Genomic DNA, 10,209 nt, shown 5'->3' on the forward strand with positions numbered 1-10,209 from the left:
AACAAAACACAACAAAATAAAAACGATTGTGTCCACAGATTTAGGAAGCTATTTATTTACGGGGATACCTCAGATGGTTTATTGTTTTGTATAACGTTTGTTTCCCTGGCTTTAAATGTTTCATCAGGTACACCGTACAGGTCCGGTTGTCAAAAGAATAGGCCTGCAGCAGCCTAAGCTTGTCGTAAAAGGCGACTAAATAGTGTTCAGAAACCTAGCCGTGGGCTGGGACGCTAAATGCCCACAGAGCAACTGAGTTGTGTGCCCTAGGTGGTGCAATGGGGTACCCTTGGCGTGTTACATGCTTGGGTTGTCAGGCTATAAAACGGAAAACCTGACCGCAAACCATAGTGGTGCATTGTGTTGGGAAAGATGCCACGTTCCTCGCACGTTAAAGAACCATACTGTGGTATTCTCCCGGAGTAGGAACCATAGGGCTCCGCCACAGGAGGCTCAATTGCCTGACCCTACCCACCTCTCCCTATTTCCAGTGGCAAGCAAAATTTGTTGACCCCATTTTCCTTGTGTCCCATCCCATTTTTCATTTCATCATCATTTCATGTTAATTTTATCATCCCATTTCATGTTCATCACCTGAATATAGCTGAAATATTGCTGCTCGGGCGTTAAACCCCAACAATCAATCAATCAGTCATTATTGATATAAGTGTACGTGAATAAATGGCTGCAAAATAACGGAACTAAAAAGTGAATCATAAGTGATGGAACTTACATTAGCTTTTATGACAATTACCTAGAACATAAATTATAGTAAGTTGTCGGAGGTTTGCCTTGCGAGACCCAAGGCTTGTGGTACTACTAGACATTATTTTTATTGAAAAGAGTCGAGATCTGACACTTGAATTGTTACAGTATATTTTAATTCAAAACATTCATACCCTATTTTGTCTTTTGAATTAAGCAGTGGTAGATTTAGAAGTGGCAGAGGGGACGTTCACGCTCCCGTTTTATGAAAAAAGTATATTCTAGCACGAAATCTTTATTCCCCCTCCCCCAAATCGTGTGCCTTACTCCGCTCTGTATAAAGATCATCTAACCCGAATTATTGGCCACACCCTTGTTAAATCTGTTGAAAATAAACAATTTCATTAAAAACAATCTGATATTTGGTCAGTTCCCCCTGGTGACCAAGGTCTGGATCCGTCATGGAATTTTATTCAGTGTGTTTCGGGTCAAAATTACAACTGTCTAGCAATGCTACAATTTACTTTAAAAAGTTTGTATGCATTGAAATAATATAAAAAATTATTTTACGTTTGTTTTTCAACATATAAATAGTAAATAAAACACTTAAACTTGAAACCTGAACATCAATAACTTCTTAACCAATTAATTATAATACATACAACAGAAGACCTGTATACATACATACATGTACTTGTGCTTGACTAGCGTGTTATTTTAACGCGTAAATGATTCAATTTGTTCCGTTTTATTTCTGCATTCTTATTGGTACTATGTAGTCTATGATGTAAATCCCCTCTGTCCTTAAAATTAGTGATGATTTTGGTATATAAGGCACAGACGATGCTATAATATACGAAATTTTATTGCCGAACGAGATAGAAAAATGAAGTTTTTCAACACAATCATCGTAGTGCTTCTTGTTACAACATTTAGTGACATCAGAAACTATCTGGATACTCAGCTGAAGGGGAGTGGAACCATCAATTCAGTGGTTTTTCTGCATGGAGCGGATGCTCTTCCGATAATCATTGCTGCACCGGCTATTACTACCGGAGTTAAGGCGGCTTTGACGGCTATAACGTTTGTAGCTGGGAGAAATATAGGGAAGAAACTTTCGGAGCATACAAAAAATAAACGACCCAGCACTTTGGGAAAACACCAGAACGGGGCTGCAAGAAAACTGAGAGACCAAAAGCGGAAGGAAGAATACGAAAATAGAAAGAAGAAAGGTTAATATCATTTCATCCCCTATAATACAGGCACAGATTTACGTATTCTTTAGACATAATTAACAGCAATATTCAATTGTTTTATAATTGAAATATATTGTGTTTAACATTTGAAAGTATATGCGTACATGTACGGACTCTGTGATCAATTTGTCATTCAAGAAACGGCAAACCCAACATGCTTAAAGAACGGCTTTGATGTAATGATCTAAACTCTACTTAGTAGACAGTACCACGGTACTACTTGATACCTGTATTATGTTAATATGACACTTTTATTCCGATTTCGTTTTCTTGGATAATTTATATGCTCAATTTTGTAGAAATTCTTCCTGCATGACAGCCCCTGTCCAAGAATTGCTATCAATAAATTCTGTTTTCAATCAATTATTTTTCCTAGTAAATCATTTTGTTTCGACTGACATTCCAGTTATAAAGGAAATCCGTTTCAACTAAATATTCCGAATCCTATCCTAACGGGTATCAATGTTTTGCATTATTATTATATACTAATGTCTTTTTGAAATATACAACATTAGTCTTAGTTACTACATACTGTACAGACAACAACAACACTTGCTCGAATCAGTCACAGAAAATTATGAATTACAGAAAATTTATAAAACATGGTCGGATGATAAATTCCATACGCAGGTGCTGAAGGGATGTTGCCACAGGTGAAAGGAAAGTTGACAATTATGAATGAAAAGTCATCACGTTTCTCGTAAAGTTTGGTCAATAGCTTTCCCTTACCATCGATTTCTAAGTGTAGCTCTAGATATGAGGCTGACTTCACAGTGTCTGTAGTATCCTTTATCTCAAGTTCTTTGGGGGTTTGTTTGTTTGTTGGAGTTCAACGCCCGAGCAGCAATATTTCAGCTATATTTAGGCGATAACATGAAGTCGATGATAAAATGAACATGAAATGATGATGAAATGAAAAATGGGATGGGACACAAGGATAATGGGGTCGAGAAATTTTGCTTGCCACTGGAAATAGGGAGAGGTGGGTAGGGTCAGGCAATTGAGCCTCCTGTGGCGGAGCCCTATGGTTCCTACTCCGGGAGAATACCACAGTATGGTTCTTTAATGTGCGAGGAACGTGGCATCTTTCCCATCACGGTGCACTACTATGGTTTGTGGTCAGGTTTTCCGTATTATAACCTGACAACCCCAGCATGTAACACGCCAGGGGTACCCCATTGCACCATCTGGGGCACACTACCCAGTTGCTCTGTGGGCAAAGCGCCTGAGCCCCCGGCTAGGGTTCTGAACACTATTTAGTCGCCTTTTACGACAAGCTTAGTGCTGCTGCAGGCCTACTTTTTTTAAACACCCGGACATGCACGGGTCTCTATGGGGGTAGATGCGTGTCTCTTTGGCAACGGTGGTGTCTTAAGAAGTCAGAATAGCTGCTTCTAGCTCTAATATACATGTAATGGGGTTTAAATTTTGATTAAACAGAGGTTGTTTCAATACATTTTTGTTGTATTTATTAATAGTCTCACCACATACAAAAAAAATACATATTTAAAATTGACATAGAATGAATAAAACATTGGCATGGTATTCACCAATCTAAAAAAGATTTATGAGAGACTGTTGGAAAAAAAACATAAGGAAGTTCTATATACAAATCATTCATTCAGTAGATATGCTCTGTTGATCTTGATAAATGTTTTGTATACTGTCGGAACTCAGTCATTGTTGATTCCGTCATGCTATTCCGGTGATTACATTATATACCACAGAATTCAAATCGTTTTTATTTATGAATTGATCATCTGAGATAATAAAAATAATAATAAAATTAAATAATAAATTAATAATAATTGAAAATTCTTATATGAATCCATAATGGCTTCGTTAATTGTCAAATAAATATAAAAAAAGGCCTCTTCACAAAGTAGTTTGTGTAAGACAGGTTCTCTCCATTTTACACATATTTTTTAAGGAAACATAAGTTTTCTTTTATCAATTACTGACTCTATACTTTGGCAGATGTCAGATCTAGTGAACATCGGTAAGCCAAGAATTCGTTTTACAACAAAGTGTTGATCTCTGTTTAATATACACAAATCCCCGTTATGATATTTGTTCACATCCATAAAGTAGTGAAGGTAGTGTTACAGATTTATATATTTTGAAAGAGTATTCAAGGGAACCAAGGTTATAGCGGTAATCGAAAGAATGTAATCCAGGGACAAAGACCAGACATGGAAAACAGACACACACAACAAAGAACATAAAGTAACTAAAATCATACATACAAAGTAACAATAGTAAATGAGCAACTCGGACTCCACTAAGAACTGGGAGCATGGACCAGGTGCACCGGTAGGGTAAGCGTCCTCTGTTTTTCTAGAAACACCCGCCGAGTTGCTCATAAAAAGTCAAGTCCGGGGTAGACAAACGAGGAAAGGCAAACTATGACCCGTTGAATAAATCAGTTTTCATGGTGCTCATGGATACATCATAACGATCCACCAGTTCATGATGACGACCATAAAACTTCTGTAGTGATGACTTCAATCTTGTAGCAACATAAACCTGTTCCAGAAGCCTATTTGTTAGACTTCTAGCGCGATACAAAAAGTCTACGTAGTTTCGGCAAGCTCTGGCATAGCGTATGAGTTGTGATATGAACACTCCATACGCAGGAGCCGAAGGGATGTTGCCACAGATGAAAGGAAAGTTAATAATTCTGAATGAAAAGTCATCACGTTTGTCGTAAAGTTTGGTCAATAGTTTTCCTTTACCATCGATTTCAAAGTGTAGGTCAAGATATGAGGCTGACTTCACAGTATCTGTAGTATCCTTTATCTCAAGTTCATTTGGGTAGATGCGATGTATCAAATCCCAGAAATTAGGATTGTTTAAAGATAATACGTCATCTATATAGCGGAAACTGAGATTGAAGGATCTAGCCAAACGATATTCTTTCTTTCTGATCAAATCAGCTATAAAGTCAGCCTCATAAGAGTGAAGAAATAGGTCAGCAAGTAAAGGAGCACAATTTGTTCCCATTGGAATGCCGACCGTTTGTTGAAAAAACACATCCACCACACTGAACAAATATGTTGTCGATTAAAAATTCCAGCATTTTGTAAACATCTTCCTCCGTATATTTGGAAGATGATTTGGAATTATTTCTTACAAAGTATGAGGAATCTCTACCAAGAACTATACAATTGGATTGGTTGATCGTTAAGAAATTGCATTATTATATAGATAGCAGTGAAACCGGATGTTTTCAGTGTGAAAAAAAAAATCGATAATTCACACTGAAATAAATTCGGTGATTTCACTCTTGCACTTTCTCCCGCCTAAACGTCGCAACTCGAATAGCGATCCGCCGTTCACAAAATTTTTAATTTATGTTGAAAAAAACAATGAATAAAGGAAGAAATCTATGATATAAATATTATAATCAATTGGTTATCATGAATAACCAAAATATGATCACTCGTGCTAAGAACGCATAATGATTTAACTCGTGCGCGGAAGAAGTTCCGCACGCTCGTGAAACCTAGGCGTTCTTCGGCACTCGTGATCATAATTTAGTTATTCATTTATTAATTATCCTGATATTCATTGCAAAATACGAGTTCCTTCCCTTCTTACATGCATTTTGAGTTCTTTTAAGTGATTTTAATTTTGAGTTTATTTGTATTCCCAAGTGTGTATATATAACAGTCTTCAACTGATATATGTTCACTACTGAAACTTATTTTCCACGGAAACGTTAAGACTCAATATACAAACAATGTACATGACTTGTTCGTATTGATGAAAGCCAGCGTTTCGAGTATATAAAAATATCAAGCATACTCGGTAGTTGTAAGGGAGATATACTGATACATGGTATACCATCCGCGAGTTGTTATTCCGAATATACCAGTATTATGTTCAAGCTCTCAATATTACAGATAAGGTCGTTTATAAAATCTAAATACAATAACAAAATAAGACATCCCGCACGTGTATTCCTTCGTATACAGGATAATAATCAGATTTGCTTTGATTCACTGCAATTTTTGTTTCTATATAACAATCATTAATCAAACGCAATATTTGCCCTTTAGCACTTAACTTATGTAATTTAAACCATGCGGTCATGCCTCCACGCTGTGCCCAAAGCATTGCGGCCATCTGAAAAAAGCCACCATACTTGAAAACTCAGTGATGTGATATATTGTCTCATGTAAGCTAAAAGATGCCGATAACCTAGCTGTCCCAGCTGCTGTCTGTTGGAGAATTTTACAGGATCTAATACATGCAACAATAACCTAGGTATGATAACATGTTCAGAAAGTTTTACAATACAAGAAAATATACTACATTTGTAACTGGGCGATAACTGGCAGTTGACGTTTTTTTTATTTGATGTTTCCTTAATATAACGGAACGATTAGCCAATACTTTCTACTGATCAGTCCAACACTAACGACTTGATTAAAGAATTTCATAGACAGCTTACATGTATATTCCTACTATACAATACATGTTCATTAACTATTTTATCATGGTCACAAGCTTTACGTTTATTTCCAACTGTTTAGGAATTGACTGAAGCTCATCAAATGTTAATTCACCGCCAGGTAAGTATCTATCATTCTGAGGTAAGTTTCTTGAAATAACATTGTAAGTATCGTCAATAATTTCAATAGACACTTTTGTGGTAAGTTAACGAGCATGCTCAGTATACACTTCCGCGAGGTAGGGCTTGGGTAGAACAAAAGAATTTTCCTCGCGGAAGTGTGTCTTGAGCATGCTCTGCACATGCTCATCGGGTAGTCTACAGTCAGCACGAAATGGTCTATTCATCTTGCGTGAGTGCCGGATGTTTCAGGTACAAGTACTGGTATTATAAACTACTTCTAGACATACTCTAGATCTGGTTATGGATGGTTTAAATTTCTTAACAAGCTGCCAGAAAAGACGAAAGTCACATTCGGATGCCACTTTAATCACACCGTACAACCACTTTGTATCATTTCGATCAACAGCAGCATGATACGTTCAACATTGTTTGTTTACCTGTGACATGTGCATTATCGTTCACTTGGTAAATAAATCTTTATTATTTGCTTTTAATATGAAAGTTTTGAATTGGGTTTTGAGTTAGAATGATGATTTTATGTTGTTTTAGTAATGTATCGTTTAATTTTATTCATTATTGACCTTTTCGTTGTTTTTTGGTCTGTTTTCTTCCGAAAAATCCGTACAAAATTCTACTTGGTGACATCAATCGACCATAGTACAAAACGTGGTAGTTTTTTACTAGTCAATCAAGATTAATTTTAAAGCGTTATATATAAGCTTTATTTTGATGTATGAAACATCGCTCCACATCCAACTGTTTTTGTGCAGTTCACTCTTATTCTACCGCTCGTGTGAAATACATGATACGATCAACGTCCGATGCATGATACAATCAACAGCAGACATTCTTTTAGTGATGATACGATCAACTGCCGTTGAGGAAATATAATAAATACAAATGTTTATTGTGTACAGGAAACTATAATTATATTAGACAAATGTTCAGATGTCAAACAGTTATTAATATTCACTCTCATCGCATGCAGAACAATGTTTACACCCGGTGATCTGAAATAACTAAAATATAACGATTTTAGCAATTATAAATTAGTATCATAATCTTTCAAGAAAATTTAATACTCAAATTTATCGAACAAGTTCGGCGTGGCTTAATTTTCTCTGTCTTTTCTGTAAGTTTGCGGCAAATGATCCCGATACAAACGAACAAAACCGAAACAAATAGATATCTAAATGGTTGGCCAATTTTTCAACATACACAGAAGACTTTGGAAAGAAAGGTCAAAAAGTGCTCGTTGCTGATCATCACTATTACTGATTATGGGGAATTAGTTAATAAATTTGAGTAATAGATATAATAAATTAACTTTTACAAACACTTATTACGAATTGTCTTATTCGTTCCTTTCAGATCAAGGATGAGTCATGGAAAACTACATATGCTACTATTGTGAAAATGGTTATGATGAGTTTTCCTACCTAATTGAACATCATAATGAAAAAGAAATTTAGTATAGGAAAAGGGAATTGAATAGTTTGAAATGAATCTTGGGACCCGGAACAGAGTTGTCACTAATAGAGCTGTCTGAAAATTTACTACCTTTCATAACAACTTGATATTTAAGTACAATTATATTAAAAAATTATATGTTCCTAAGCCGTGAGTTTAAATAAAGTTTAACTGGACTTTGAATTTATGACTGTGGAATAAATTGTTTGAATCTCCACGGCGTCTAGGGTACATAGAACAAAATAAAGAAAATGCAGATGGGGGTATGCAATCACATCCTAAGCCAATGATAAAAAGAGTCGGTGTCCGACAGAAATTAGTTTCTTATCTATCCGAGGGACATATACGTGTTGTAAACAAGAGATGACAGTAAATTCTCACAATAACCAAACACACTAAGTAAAATACCACCCACCGAGTAAAACTCGCAAAAACACAAACACACAGTGAAAACAACAAACAGATATATATATATCTATATATATAACTACAGGAACTCGGCATAGCCAGACTTGGTACCGGCACTAGAAAAAGCCAGTGGTAGGGTTGAACCGGTTTATGCAGCCTTCCTAAGAAGTGTGAGTCCGAAGTTTTTTGCTGACAAAAATGATGCCTGACTGACACCATTTGCCACCATGTCAGTCCGAAGTCCAACAAAAAAATTGGGATTTTGTTGTATAAGTTATAGGAGGAACTGACAAAAAGTCCGAATGACTGACATAAAATTATTGTTTACCCAAACTCTGTTTATGGGTTCCGAAACCTCATTTTTTCTCTGGCTATCCCGTTTCCCTAAATATAGAAACAAACGAATAAAACCGAAACAAATAGACATCTAAATGGTTGGGACTGAGTTTTGTGCCCTTGAATGGCGGTTGTTTTTAAAAAGGCTCCGTAAGTGTTTTGACAATTGTACTCAATTATATAAAAAATATTATGGTCTGACAATTGGCATGGTGCTTCAAAACAAAGTTACACGGATAAGTATGTAATTTTATATCGTAATATTACAGAAAATGCGATTTCCTTTATACTGCCTGTTTTCTAAATCGAATGCTTGTGAATAGCACTAACTATGAGTGATCTAGAGGATTTAAATACTAGAGATAATCTAACGGTACAAGATACGGATCAATGATCTGTGACAGAACTCCCAATATGTTATTACTGATAGTCAATTTAATGACCATGATATGTGTAACTTAATAAAGTCTGAGTTTGGTCAACTTGACAGAAAATCCTTTAAATCTGAATTATTAAGTCACACTGATCTCAGTGACCTAAAACCGATCCGGTCATCGCTTTTTGACATCATTCGGAAAACTGACTCAACTTTATCTGAGGTCAAACTTATAGGACAGTCTAATAAGGATGATCAAGCTTTTGGTGAAAAAATTGCAGATGACTTTTACGTCATGTTTCAGTACATCGAGGGCGCGAACAACGGTTCTGAACTACGACAATGTATCTCCAAAAGTGCATGTAGGAGACCTACTACCGTGGCTGATGAAAACGATTCGATACTCGCTGATATATACAATAAACTATCCAATAAAGTAAGAAGTGTAGTAGCGTCTCACGATGACACGATTGTAGTTTCGATGCTAATAGAAGTGAAACAGCAAAATGCCAAAGAAGCTAAATCCTCTTATAGTCAAAAAGTATTGGAACAAATACCACAATCTATTCCCATGGTAATGTCATCATGCGTCGATGCACCAATCTGTCAGGGAGTTGGACAAGGTCGTGTTATGGCTGCCTGGCTCTTTTCGTTATTTATCGATGGATTAATTAAACTTCTTGTTGAATCGAAAAATGGGTTACTTATAAAAAAACTTACGCATTCCTTGTATATTATTAGCTGATGACACAACATTATTAAGCTCTTCTAAAAAGGGACTGCAAGACTCGCTTTACATTGTCTACAAGTATGCAAAAAATGGTGTTTGAAATACAATGCTTTGAAAGTAATGTATTACTGTTTACTTCTATGAGACATTTGCAGAAAAGTAATTTAGATTTTCAATTTGGTGATCAAACTATTAACAGGATAGACAAAGCCACATATACTGGAACTCTCATAGATTGTCATGCCCGAACGTTTGATAGAACTGATAATGCTTGTAAACAACTGAAACGTAACTTGCACTCACTGGTGTAAACTCGAATGGCATGTCACCAGTGGCAAATACCGTTGTA

This window comes from Perna viridis, chromosome 14, assembly GCF_037379345.1.
Source record: "Perna viridis isolate PV_CMFRI_1.1 ecotype Kerala chromosome 14, ASM3737934v1, whole genome shotgun sequence".
Taxonomy (NCBI): domain Eukaryota; kingdom Metazoa; phylum Mollusca; class Bivalvia; order Mytilida; family Mytilidae; genus Perna; species Perna viridis.